At 36.5% G+C, this 15,135-nt stretch overlaps 1 protein-coding gene across 1 annotated transcript in view; it reads left to right on the top strand.

Annotated features, from left to right (window-relative positions):
* COL25A1 (collagen type XXV alpha 1 chain) overlaps positions 1 to 15,135 on the top strand; it is a 151,845-nt gene that overhangs the window by 49,860 nt on the left and 86,850 nt on the right. Inside the window, exons 2-3 of the mRNA XM_058193126.1 lie at positions 521 to 547; positions 698 to 724. The gene's annotated coding sequence lies outside the window, so the exon portion shown is untranslated. The remainder of the gene's footprint in view (positions 1 to 520; positions 548 to 697; positions 725 to 15,135) is intronic.

The following is a 15,135-nucleotide window of genomic DNA, read 5'->3' as shown; positions in this document are numbered from 1 at the left end:
CAATCATTCAATCTTGGTTTCACATTATAACAGCTGCAGAACTAAAAGATTTGTGGGTAGACATTGTATGGCCTTAATTCATGCTAAAGGTTACCCAACAAGTATTAACTAATAGGGTGATAATTTTTGTATATCTCATTTTTTCTGTATTTCACTTTTCTTCTTTATACTGTAAATGCTATTCTAATAACAAATCTTTCATAAAAGTTATTGCATTACATTCTTGATTAAATTATCTTTCCATTGATATATGTTACTAGTTCCCCAAAAATGTGGTGTTATTAGCTAATTTTAGAAAATACACTTTCCACAAAAGGTTTCCACAATTTTGGCCACTATAGCTGTACATGCAAAGGATTGTTATCTTTGTTAGACATAGAGATATTCAGTCAAGCACCCCCAAACTGCAGTCTAAAGGGGTTATACAAATTAGGTACCGCTTCTGCTGCTTGTAAGCATTTGGCTGGCTTATCAAGCATATTATGAAATGATTAATGAATATCCTTTCTATTCCTTTCAGGGTCCACCTGGTGCAAAAGGTGAGAAGGTGAGTCAGCAAATCTCTGCTACTAACAACTAAGCGGAAGTCCTCCTGATAGTAACTGGTGGCTATTGAAGCAGTTATGATATGAGATTATTTAAGAGAGCTGGGTTAGCACACACGCTGTGTTAAAACTATCATCTTTCCACTTTGCAGGGAGATCAAGGTGATCAGGGCCCTCGGGTAAGCATATTAACCAAAATGTTACACTTCCTCTTCCCTGACTAGGCAGTTAGTCCAGAGCGCAAAACTAAATTGAGCTGAGTGTCGAGCTAATTATGCTTATTAGCTGCTTTTACCCTGCATGTTGTAGAAAGTGTCTGCAGGAGAGCCAAAGGCAAACATGATTTCACAGCCATTAAAATATGCAAGCAAAAAGAGTTCACGCTACACACATTACTGCACACACTAAAATTCACAATCTCTGTGGTTTGATAGCCATATTCTATCTAGAGAATGATTGTGATGTGCTGCATTAGAAAACCATCCTGCCTAACTAAACTTCCAGCCTTCCCCACCTGTTTCTTTTGTCAGATCTGCATGAGCTTCTAATAAAGCAAACGACAGTTGGGTTTTTAGCGAATTGTACTTCTTTAGAAAGGAGTTTTGCATGCCTTTATAATTTGCTTTTTGGAAATAGCAATCTGTTCTGTCTATCTAGAACATAGTTTAGAATTAGCAACATAGAAGAAAAAAACAGCTTTTGCTGGATTCGGTTATGCTTGTTTTTTTAAAAAAAGCTAAGATAATGAAACAGGAAAAGATACTGTTGCTCTGAGAATGCCAGTTGTTTCTCTTTACATCTGTGCATGGTAGTAAAAATAGAACAAACACCAGTTGGTGCCAGAAAACAATTGTCAGCAGAGGGAGAAATGTGTCCTTCCCTCACTCCTTTAGCTTTCCCAATGGACCTAGCAGTGGTGGCTCCGTGTTTTGGACTCATTTAGTTGCCTGCCTCATTGGAATTTGCTTTGCAGGATGCTCAGAAGGAAAGCACATGGGAAGGGCTCTTTCTATGGTTTGTAATCTTGGATAGAGAAAATGAACATGCGACATAGTGGTGAAATTCAAATTTTTTTACTACAGGTTCTGTGAGTGTGGCTTGGTGGGCATGGTGTGGCTTGGTGGGTATGGGTTAGTGGGCGTGGCAGGGAAAGAATACTGCAAAATCTCCATTCCCACCCCATTCCAGGGAAGGATCCTGCAAAATCCCCATTTCCTCCCCACTCCTGGGGGAAGGATATTGCAAAGTCTCCATTCCCACCCCACTCTGGGGCCAGCCAGAGGTGGTATTTGCCAGTTCTCCGAACTACTCAAAATTTCCGCTACCAGTTTTCCAGTACCTGTCAGAACCTGCTGGATTTCAACCCTGATGCAACACCAGTAAGAAGAAAATGAAAGAATGAGAGCCTGCAGTCATCAGCAACTCTTGGTATACTTGAGTCTTGACTACAGAGCCAGTTCTAGATCCTGCCTAGCCCTACTTAAGTTACTTTTGTGATCTCGCTACAGAAATCTGGTCTCTTCACACAGCTTAGTGTGGTGATAGGAGACCAAAATGAATGCCTAAACAGCAGCAGAGCCAGTAAAACACATTTTCTCTGTGAAAACTTGTTTTCTATTTGTGTGGAGCTTTTTTTTGCAAAATATGTAGTCACAAGAACCAACAACCAATCAAATAAAGATTATTTATTAGCTATCTCAACTTCAACACTCCAACAGGCCCCCACAGCATTGACATCCATTTTGGGTATCTCTTGTGCAAGGTGTTGGGCTCTGAATGCTGGTGTTTTAATTTTTTCTGATAGCCTCACAGCAAATCTTAAACAAACATTGAAAGATGCCATAGAAAATGTTCAGTATTTATTTCTTAGCAGCATACTGCCTCTGCCAATTATGTTCTTAGACCAGTCTAAACTGGTTTCTAAACAGTCTTTGCAGGGAACGACTGCAACCTATTTCCAAACTCAGTTTACTATCAACTATTTAAACATATACTCTTTAAATTCCTGCATAGCTGCCTGGTTAGTTCAACATATCTGGAGGTTGGAGAACCCTCGCCTGCCAAATGGTTAATTATTTGTGTAATTTTCTCTGAGCTGTATGCTTTTCATCTGGGATTCCAAACGTGTTTGCTGTTTAGTATATTTTATTTTATTTACATAGTTGAGAGAACCAATAATGAGTAAGCCTATCTGCGAATTTACAGCTTGTTAAGTTTGTTCCATATAGTAGTTTGATAGAAATCTGTAACTGTGCTGGGATGCACCTGAATATAAGGATAGTTATTCTAATTGCTTTTTCTCTCCTTCCAACTTTTCTACCAGGTACGGAGATGTTGAGCCAGATTCTTGCTGTGCATGTAGCTAGGAAACAATAATGGAAAAAGCTACTGCTAGGATATTTGTTATTCCGGGGGTAATGAGTAGAGAACAATTCAAAAGGTCATTATAGTTTTTTTGTACTTTTATAAGGCATGGCGATCCAGGGAGTAGAAGCAAACTTTTGTTGGCTTTGAATCAAGTTATAACACTCCAGAAAACTGCTTACTTTGCATCATTCAGAATTATTGAGTCATTCCTGTCTTATTCAGAGCATTGTTATTTAATATACTAACCTCTGGATTGGGGTCTCCAACCTTGGCAACTTTAAGACTTGTGGACTTCAACTTCCAGAACCCCTTAGCCACCAAAGCTGGCTGAGGACTTCTGGGAGTTGAAGTCCACAAATCTTAAAGTTGCCAAGATTGGAAATCCCTGCTCTGGATGGAACCTACATACAGATTGTTAGCCCCTGATGTACATACCTTTTCAAAATGTTTGAATAATACTAAGTTTAGTCTTGATACTGGATGATGTCAGAGGGCTTTTCTGTGCACTCTCCAATTCTGAATTTAAAAACACATACAATGGCATTCAGTCCGGATGGAAGAGATGTGATCATTCAGGTTGCTTACATCAGATTTTCATATCCAAGATTTTAGGTCATATGATGTCTAAAATATGTAATTCAAGTTCAGTTCAAATATTTATTGTCAATGCACAACATATGTGCAATGAGATTGGTTGAGCTCCCTCAGTGCACCTCCTCAACACAATACAACTCACATATTAACAAAACACCCAGTCCTATTGCACTAGTGTGAACTTGTTACACGTTACACTGGCCTGCAAGTCCATTGTACTATGTAGTTGTGATGTTATTTCGCATTCAGTACTCCGACAGCCCACGGATAAAAATTGTTCTTCAGCCTGTTTGTGCGGCTGTTTCTATATCTCCTTCCTGATAGGATAAAGAAGTGCTGACCACGGTGTGAGTCTTCCCTGAGGATTTTCCTCACTCTTCTAAGGCAGCGAGCCTTAGTGATCTCATCTAGTGGTATCAGGGGACAGCCCACAATGTTTTGTGCTGTGGTCACCACCCTCTGTAATGTTTATTTATTTATTTATTTATTTATTTACATTTATATCCCGCCCTTCTCCGAAGACTCAGGGTGGCTTACAGTGTATAAGGCAATAGTCTCATTCTATTTGTATATTTTACAAAGTCAACTTATTGCCCCCCCAACAATCTGGGTCCTCATTTTACCTACCTTATAAAGGATGGAAGGCTGAGTCAACCTCGGGCCGGGCTTGAACCTGCAGTAACCTGTGTTCTAATAACAGGCTTCTAACAGCCTGAGCTATTACGGCCCTTCTATCCATGGCTATCAAACTAGCATGCCATACCGTAATGCAATAAGTTAGGACGCTTTCTATTGTGGACCGGTAAAAGGAGATCATCAGTTATTGTTCCACCCTGTTTTTACGCAAGACCCTAAGGAAATGGAGTCTCTTTTGGGCCTTCTTGGCCACCTGGATCGTGTTGTTTTTCCAGGTGAGGTCTTCGCTGAGATGGACTCCCAAGAATTTAAAGGAGGAAACTCTCTGTACACAGCCCCCCTCAATGTAAGTAGGGAAGGTTACTCTCTCTTCCTCCGGAAGTCCAACACCATCTCCTTGGTCTTGCTGATGTTCAGATGCAGGTTGTTTTTCAAGCACCATGTGGATAGCTTTTGAACCTTCCCCCCGTACGGTGTTTCGTCTCCACCTGTAATAAGACCCAGTACGGTGGTGTCATCTGTGAACTTACTGATCACAGTGGATGAGTCAGATGATACACAATCATGTGTGTACAGTGAATACAGTATATGTAACATTTTTAATTTCCTTAAAAGCAAGCAAGAATGTCTTGATCCAACTAATGTATCAATTCTGAAGCGAGTTCAGAGTTCTGATTTTAGCAGATGTGTTACTTGGAATTCTGACATAATGATCCACTGCCCATGCATTGGCAGGAGAGGTTCAATCACCTATGCCCAGCTTCTTCTGCAGATTGAACCTCTGGGTAGGATTTAGTAGTGGTATAAATCCTTCATTAATGTTGTGTAGTGTAGATAAGATAATATCCAATGTATTGTGACTAATATAGAAATAATTAAACTTCCTATACAAGGATGATGAGAATAGGCCTGTGCAAACCTTTTGAACAGGTCATCTACTTTGAATTAATCAATCCCAAAGTCATTTCACAAAGCAAAACGAGATCTTGCTTCTAACAGCAAAATGATCATATTGCCCTATTTGATCTGTTATTAAGTCCCTCCCAGCTTTTTCTTTTTAGAGCTTGTACAATAGAGAAAGCTGTACAGTGGAGAAAATTGAAAAGATTCTTCTCCAAGGCTGGTGTTTGATTGATTTGTGGAATTTATGTGCTGTTCATCTCATCCAGAGACAACTCTGAGCAGCTTACAAACATTAAAAACAGAAACATTAAAAAAAACCTTAGTAATATCAGTAATCATAGTTACGCTAAAAAAATTGTCATTAAAAGATTACAAAGGGGGAGAAAGGAGCACAAAGACCATGAAGGAAGGTGGGGTTTTTTCCTCAGTTTACTTACCACCTCCAGAGTGATATTCCTCCCATTGGGCAGGGCCAGGACTTCAGGCCCTTACGGAAGGTCAGTAGGGTTGGTGCAGATCTCACCACTGTAGAGAAGGACCCCACCTATTAGAATTCCTTGGTTGACAGAGCATGCACTCTCTACCAGCATGGGTGGGGGCAGACTGATTTTATTGGGGTAAGATGATTCCTCAGATAGCCTGGACCCATTCCATATAGGTTATGGCAGATACCTAATGCAAAGTCCTTTGTTTAGTCCTTCCAGTCTGTGAGACTTTCAGTTGTTTCTCAATTGGCATGCATAATGCAACAGAAAAAGGAATGTGGTGGCTCAGTGGCTAAGACATTGAGCTTGTCAATCAAAAGGTTGGCAGTTCAGTGCAACATAACGGAGTGAGCTCCTATTACTTGTCCCAGCTTCTGCCAACCTAGCAGTTCGAAAGCATGTAAAAAATGCAAATAGAAAAACAGGGACCACCTTTGGTGGGAAGGTAACAGCGTTCCGTGTGCCTCTGGTGTTTAATCAAGGTGGCCACATAATCACACAGTCATCTTTGGACAGCACTGACTCTTCAGCTTTGAAATGGAGATGAGCACCGTCCCTTGAGTCGGGAACAACTAACACATATGTGCGAGGGGAATCTTTACCTTTACTTTTAACTCAACAGACCAAATGGATCTTTTATATGCCACTAGCCTGTCTCATTTCTTATTGATGGCCAGGATATGGCAAGCTGCAGTTGCTTAGCTCAGTTGTCTAAAGCGTGCATTAAGAACGTTTAAGGGAAGAAATTATTGTCATACTGAGAAAAACTTTCTTCTGCATTGTTGTATGCACATTAAAGTTCTTAAATGAACAGGCTAAAAATTATTTCTGATCCCTTCTGAGGATAGCATGGCTACCATGAGCTTCAGGAAAAGATGTCTTTGGTATAAAAAGTGGAAGAGAAGGGATAAGTTTATGTTTTCACATAAACACCACTTTGTTTTTAAATCTGTAGTTTTGCACAGCCCTAGAAACCTTGATTTTGATTTTTACTTCAGTGAAAGACAGGCTCCACAATTAACTGGAAAGTTATGATGCAGTTGGATTTCAAAGCCCCAGTTAAGTTTCTGAGTAGATAAAAAGCCATCAGTCAACAAAATAATACGTGTGGTCTTCATGTTACCTTCCACATTGTTCAGAAGCAAATTTTGGAAGCATGGAGCTGAGGAGCAAAGAATGATTAAAAACTCCTCCTTTAAAAAATCTGCTGACAAATACTGGATATATTTCTGCAGAGAATCGACAGCTGGATATTTCTCCCAATGTGTTTTAAGAAGTGTGTTTCAGTATTAGGCTGTTAAAGTGTGTCTTTATTTTAGCTATAAAATATTGCATGGTAGGTACTAAAGGTTTTAATAATCTAGCAATCTAATTTTCAATATCTTAATTGGAAGTGTGCCTCTTGATTTGATGGGCAAGAATCCAAAATTTTAGCAATCAGCCACTCATAGAAGCATCTCGTCAGTGTAAAAAGAAAAATGCACAATAATGCCTTTCCTAGAGATTTTTCCCCAGTGTGCACATCAAAGAAATACCTACTTCTTTCAGTGGTTTCATTCTTACTCTATCTTTATTATATGCTTATATTTATTTATTTATTTATTTATTTATTTATTTAATCAAATTTTTATACCGCCCTATCTCCCGAAGGACTCAGGGCGGTTTACAGCCAGATAAAAATACAGAAATCATACACAATAAAAATTAATTAAAAAGCTTATTTAAATAGGCCAAAATTTAAAATTACAATTAAAATGATAAAACCCCATTACCTAAAAATTAACAACTAACCCCAGTTAAAATTAAGTAAAACTTTTAATCCAGTCCCGCTTGAATAAATAAATGCGTTTTCAGCTCACGGCGAAAAGTCCGAAGATCAGGCACTTGGCGTAAACCAGGGGGAAGTTCGTTCCAAAGCGTAGGAGCTCCCACAGAGAAGGCCCTAACCCTGGGGGCTGCCAGCCGACATTGTTTGGCGGACGGCACCCTGAGAAGACCCTCTCTGTGTGAGCGTACGGGTCGGTGGGAGGCATGAGGTAACAGCAGGCGGTCCCGTAAGTACCCGGGCCCTAAGCCATGGAGCGCTTTAAAGGTGGTAACCAAAATCTTAAAGCACACCCGAAAGACCACAGGAAGCCAGTGCAGACTGCGTAGTAGTGGTGTTACATGGGAGCAATGAGTGGCTCCCGTTACTACTCGCGCAGCTGCATTCTGGACTAGCTGCAGCCTCCGGGTGCACTTCAAGGGCAGCCCCATGTAGAGAGCATTGCAATAGTCCAAACGAGATGTAACCAGAGCATGAGTGACCGTGCATAAGGCATATGAAGCAATGTAGGTAAAAATTTCTCTTCTATCTTTTTTGGATCTTGACCATAATAGAAACTGACAGTGTATTTACAGTGTATTTATAATTTTAGTAGATAAATTGAAATCTAAAGTACTTGGTCTGTGAATGTTAATTAACTATAAACAGCCTCATTGAAGTTTTCCGTTCTAATAACAACTAGAAAAAGGGTTGTCATTAACTTTCCTATTTCAATCTTTCATGCATTTTTCTAAATGTACTAGATGGATATATGGAGGACTAGATTATAGAATAGAATAGAATAGAATAGAATAGAATAGAATAGAATAGAATAGAATAGAATAGAATAGAATAGAATTCTTTATTGGCCAAGTGTGATTGGACACACAAGGAATTTGTCTTAAGTGTATATGGTCTCAGTGTACATAAGGAGAATAAAATACATTCATCAAGAATAAAAAGATACAACACTTAGTGATAGTCAAGATTACTAATAAGCTAACAAATCGTACTAGGAAACAAATAAAAACAATATAATTGAAAGATACAATTACGCTTTCCTCTATATTATTTCATAATCCATAGATAATTTCTCATTTTAAAATTAGTTCATCTCTTGTCCTCATATTGGAAAATGACATTGAAATTATCACAATACAACTTTATACAGATACGAGATTTAATATATTACAGTTTTTTGTTAACCTATCTTTTTTTAATGCTTATGTCTGAAGATAATTCCAGTATTTATTCTAAGGGGACAAGAATTTTAAACCAAGTTTCGCTTTTGCTTACTTGAAACTATGGGAAAAAAAACCCCGAGCAGGCCTTTGAAGATTGCAGAGTAACTTCTACTTAAAGAACATTGCCACGGGAGGATCATTCATGATTTATAGTCCAACTAGAACAGTAATTAATGAAAAGAGAAGTTTAGTGTGCATGAAATGGCTGTAATTGAATATGGTAATCTATTTTCTATCTTCTTTCTGTAAATGATTCATATATTCCTAACACATGGAAGATTTATTGTTTATTAACCTTCACAATCATCACCCAGCAGCTGATTTTTGATTAGTTTTGTGGTCTAGATACAGCTCATGAAATTATTTTCTTCACATGGTGTTGTCTAAATATTTTTTTAATTAGTTGGGTCTGCATGCAACTAAAAGCATTTTTCAGATGTCTTCAGCTGGCGTTATTAAGTTCCAGAAAGTAAAAGCACTCAGAATTTTCCTTTATTATCTTCACTTGTCTTAATCTTGGTGATTGAACACATTGTTTTGCTAGAGAAAAATTCAAATTAAGATTATTATTATATTTTGTTTGTCTTTTATATTAGCTCTAATACATAAATTGTTCAGTAGTAAAAAAACAAGCAGCAAATAATGCTATAGACCTCTTAGTAATAGGTTGAGATTAATGTCACATTCATTTTCATTATAAACCTGGACCTTTCTTTGTGGATGGACTGAAGTTACAATGCCAATAATCTTATATTGGATTAGACTATTAAACAACATCTCTGATGAGAACTGAACTCTGAGAATGTGCTTTTTACCACACAGATTATTTATGTGCTGTGCCATTTCTTCTTTAATGCAACATAACTTCAACGAATAATGTTGCTGAATTTGACTGGAAAGATAAGACATTCAAAAAAATCAGATTAAAATTACTGTGAATTATCTGCCAGAGGGTCTGAGTTTATTGTCAAGCAGCATAGTAAATCAAACAATTAAGTTAATGATTGAGAAGTTGAGCAGTGATTGTCAACACATGCATTAAAAAATGTGTGTGTGTAGGTGCATAAGATCTTTCAGGTGATGCCAAATGTGTACGTTCCCAATTTCTAATGGTGAAAGTACCAATATCTTTCCAAAATTCAATCTATCTAAAAGAATGCCACTATAAACTGATGAAGTTTATGGAATTTAAACTTTATTTATACAAACTGAGCAGGTTTTAAAACACATCTCTTTTTCGTTATATTTCTGTACTAAAGAAACTTCTGTAGATCAACTGGCCATTTCAGATCTAGTTCCAGTGCAAACTACGTAAGATGCCAGACTAAGTTATCACTCAGTATGACAATAGAGGCATCCTCTGATATTCAGGAAATGGTTAGAAGAAATGTAAACAAAAACTGAACAAACCCCAGAATTCAGAGAGCTTGAGACAGAAGTTCACTACTAAAATTTTAAGTCCCTTTTCATTTCGATAGCTGACATAAGATTCACATCTATCAATAATCTATAGCATGACTGTCACACTGAAGGTTTGAAAGATTATTTTCTATAACAATGTATAAACAGATTGAAAATATATTTTAACAATATAATGTCATAACTGAGGACAAATGAAGAGTAGGGCATTATTTACTAAAAGGCACTGCCTTCACTCTTAATTAAAATTATTTTCTTCAGTAATGTAAATGTTTCTGCAGGAAGAGTAGATGAATAAAAGCAAGCCTATTAGGAATAATAGTACATAAATATACTATTTTTAAACAAAAATTATAACATATAGTTACTCAAAAAAAAAGGAAAAAATCATCTGAATGGCAAAACATCAGGACATAACCACTAGCTTATCTGAATTCACAAAAATGTGAATTTTTGGACGCACCTTATTTGAAAATAGGTTACTTTTTAAATTCTTTGGTAAATCAGTTGGTAGATGTTGGAAAGTAAAAAAATTATAAAATTGTAATTATTAAAATATGTGCTATATGCAATAATGGGAAGTATAAAAAACTGTTAGAAACATTCAGAAAGCATTGTTTATACTTATCTTAGAAGACCTGGATGCCATGTCAGTTTAATACTAGTCTCAATTATTTAAGTGAAGAAGTTCCATTATCCAAAATTAATAATCAGATTATAAACATTTGTGAAATAGAGATTATCAGGGGCAATGGATGCAAATGTGTATAAGGATAAATTTGAGAGGGAAACATATCTGAAAAGCTTTTACAGGGATAATACAGATTACTACTGAATATTTATTAACTACAAACTCATGTTTGCAAAGTTTCTGTATTAAAATCAAAAGTATGATTTGAATGAATGAAAACATTGTGAAGAATGCCCTTTTGTTTTGTCAGCTGAGTTGTGTCATTGTTTAAATTTAGCCGCTGATTGAGAAAGCAGAAATTGCTATAAAAATATTTAATGTAAAGAAGTTCCTGTTGTGAATCTTTGAGGCTGTATAAAGAACGATGCAAAACAATCTTGAATCAGGTAAAATAATAAGCACCCAGCCTAAGAGATTAATTGGACCTTGAAGTATAGGATGGGGAGCCCAACATATCATTTTAGGATCATTTTAGTTAACAGTTAGAATGATTTGATGTGAAATAGTAGCAGCTGGCAAGGAATATTTGAAGTGCAAATGGGCAGCAGGTGGCAATTCTAGTTTTGTTTCATGAACCTTTGCAGTAATATGCATGTTTGTATAGCTAAGTCAAGGATAAACAAAAACTTCATTGCTCCTGCCAAGGAAGAAAAAAAGATCCTAAAATAGTTGCACAAGTAGCTGTGAACTAGGGTTATTTAAGTAGGTAATATACAAATATGACAACAATTGAATAAAAATAACATGTTTCTGAATTTTAATCAGTAATGATATTGAAGTTGGGTATTGAATTGAACAGTGATTGTATGTATTATAACCAGACTATGGGGATAGGTGCTTTCCTCACCTGGTGCTTTGGTATAAAGTTCATTTCCTGATGCCAATGCTCAATCAAATATAGAAAAAAAATGGAATCATAAGTATTTTCTCCAAACTCACAGAAGATACCCAAAGGACAATAGACAGCTGATGACAACTATACAGATCTCTCCCAACAAAATCACTAAGCAGAAGACTCGTCTATATTAATCTTTAGGCCAAGAACAAGAACCCTGTATCAAATAAAAAACATGATGAAGGTATAGGTGAGAATCAAGAATCAAGTAAGCAAGGCAAAGCTATTGGTTCCAGACATAGAATATAAGAGGGAATATTACCAAAGTTGTCTCCCGTAACTATTTGGTTTTTGAAGCAGCCTTGTAAGGTCTCTTCCAGACTAATTAATGTCTCCACGTCTTGAGCTACAATGCACAAATTACTTCCAGAAAGCTTGGCTGTAGATCCTGACACTGCTACATGATTCAACTCTTTGATTCTCAGTATGGAGATAATGGCATTCTTTGGAGATTAAAGGGGTATGGAATTGGATCAGGATCAGACACTAGAACTGCAGCATCTATAGACATGTATCTTCTCCAACCTTCAATCTCCAGACTGGATTTCAGGCAAAAATTGGCTTTACTTTCAGTGTAAAAGCAGCTCACAGCATAAGCCAGGCAGCTCACAGCATAAGCCAGGGAATAACAAAATTACTCCTGAACCTGAATGTTTTGCCCTCACTAGTTATGTAAAGCCTTTCCTATCCATGAAAGTCCAGTGATCAGTCTTCACTGCTAAAAGTTTCATACTGCAGCTGCAGTTGTTCACAATAATATAGGAAAGCTGCAACAGAACTGAAAGTCTTCTGTATTAGCTTCAACTGCTCAATAGACCAGGAGAAAGTGAAGCAGAGGCACAACAAGCAAAGTAGCTGTATTACAAAGAAAAGTAGAAGGAAAATGTACATATTTAAGTCTTTCTCAACTATCAGGAAATATAAAGGGAAAACAATTGTTAATTTATTGCTTATAGCCAAATATTCAATACTCTTTAATTGTTTATCAGCATGATATTCAACTCTATTATATTACTTATATAGAGATTGTGTTTGTAAGTTATTTCCCCATGCAGCTAAAATCTAATGGCTCAGCATATATATGTTAGATCAGTTGTGAGAGCCTTCTTTGAAAGAGTGAGTTATATATTGGCCATGTAGTCCATTATTCTGTTTCCAATTAAAATTAAGTAGAGGTTCCTGGCAATTCATAACCATGAAAGTGAAGTTTACTATCTGCTTGATAAAGTTGTGATATTGAGGCAACACATGAATGGAATGATAGCACTGAAGAATGTAACTTATTCAAAAGAACAGAGTTCAGAACTTTCAGGAAGGAAAGGTGTAGAATGGAAGACTTACAATATAAGTACTCGAGTGTCTGTTTTAAAACCAACTTGATCAAAACTGCAAGATCCCCAAACATCTGTGTTGACTGTTTAATTTTTCAGACATTTGAAAACAAAGAAGGGGATTGGCTCTTTTAGACATCATCCTAAGCAAGAAGCTTGTTGAAGTAGGAAAAATGAAAACCTTGGGAACAATGACTGTATGATCTTGAGATTCAGAATAATACAGAAAGAGAAATTGAAGCATTGACACATGAGTTGAGTTCAGGGCAGACAATTTCAGCAAATAACTTGCTAGATGAAATCCCATGGACTGAAACCCAGAGGTCAAAGAGAATGCAGTAAAGCTAAGAACTTCTCAGAAAATAATATATTGAAAGAAAAATGTCATATAATTCCCATAAGGAAAAATGAGAAATTTAGAAAATTATTGAAAATGATAAGGAGCTTTCAACAGAACTAGGTTTTAAAAAGGACATATATAAGAAATGGAATATGCAGAAGAGAAGAATATGCAGAACATTAACAAAAAGTTCTTTTTAAAAAAAAAAAAGAACAGTAGTAAAATGAAGGATGAAAGAACAATGGACATGCTGCTAAGATAAAAGCAGGTGATATTGGGCAGATATCAGCCTGATCATAATGGGAACTATACTTAAACTAATTTAAGCAGAACAGTTAACAAGGAAGTGGCAATCCACGTTAAGAAAAGAGGTGATTAAATAACTAGCTACAGTTAATAAAGTTAAATTCATTTCAAGGATCTTGAATGAGTTGCAGATGTCACCTGGAAGTTTCTTTCTATGATTGAGAAATCATAGAAGACAGGCATAATGCCACAAAATTGCATACTGGCAAATATTGTTCCAGCTATAAAAGATAACCCATTTAATTATAGACTGCTGAACTAATAATGAACAAAACTCTGACATAGATTAAGAAACAGCCGGCTTGTGAATTTTAGAGAATAGTTTATTGCTTAGTAAACTCAGCATTGATTTATCAAGAAGAAATAATTCCAAATGTATCTGATTTCATTTTGTAGTATTAGCCTTAAATATCCATCCAGCCCACTGTACCTTGCCCAAACACAACCCAAGCTGGGAAGGTAGACTAAAAATCTACTCCTTATTTACACAAGCAAAGAAAGACCTCACCCTGTAGAGGAGCCCCTTAGAAAAGTGGAGAATTACTTAATATACATATTGGGTTTGGGATGAGCTCTTTCATTGGTTAATATCATTTGACACCTTTATGGCACAACACACATGCCCAGAGGTTCTAGCATGTAGCATGTAACATTTTGTAATTTCTTAGTTGATCATTAATATTCATCTAGTTATTCAGGACATGTGTTTCTCGCATTATAAAGAGTTTGCAGGTTACTAAACTTCAAGTCAGTATCCTTGGCAGGTTTGAACCAATTCTTATCAGACTCTACATTCCTCATGGAGAGCTTGCTTTGCTACTTAAAAGACATCTTAATCTACTAGAAATATTAATCAAAGAACTTCCTAGTTACTGAAAACTTTAATCAAGGATGCTTCCCTCTGCTCAAGGGTGGGGGAAATAAAGTGCTCAATTTAACTGAGTGCAGGGATAGAGTGGTCTCTGCAATGCATTTGATAAAACCAGGAGATTCTAGGAGAAAAGACCAAAATATGGCTAAAAACAGATGAATGCAGAGCTGGATAAGCAAATGTAAGTATATTTTTCAAATTAAGTTGCAATCCCAGGCTGCATTAATAGAAATACTATATCGAGACAAAGAAAATGTTGTTGTTCCTTTCTATTTTACATTAATCAAATTGTACTTAAATACTGAATCAAGCTGTGAATACTGCATTTTAGGACAAGCACTAAGAAACTGGAGTGTGTTCATCAGGGACCAATCAAAATGATCAAAGACTTGGAAAAAAATCTGTGAGAAATATTCAGATATATTTGGTACGTTTAGTCTGGAAAAGAGAAGGTTGTAGGAAGACCTGACTGTTGGTTTCAAGAATCTGAAGGATTTCCGTTTAGAACATAAAACAGAACTACTATAATTGTTCTAGAACACAGGAAAATAAAAATGGGTTTATTTTTTTAAGGAAGTCAATGTTACTTGGATATTAGAAACTAAAAATCCTAATGCTAAAAGCTGTCCAATGTTGCTATAGTCTGCTTCAGAAAGTGGTGGATTTTACTTTGCTAGTTGTATTTCAACAGAGACAGGATTGCC

This window comes from Ahaetulla prasina, chromosome 8 (genome assembly GCF_028640845.1).
Source record: "Ahaetulla prasina isolate Xishuangbanna chromosome 8, ASM2864084v1, whole genome shotgun sequence".
NCBI lineage: Eukaryota > Metazoa > Chordata > Lepidosauria > Squamata > Colubridae > Ahaetulla > Ahaetulla prasina.
Note: the sequence above shows the minus strand (reverse complement) of the source record. Positions and strands in the feature narration are given on the sequence as shown.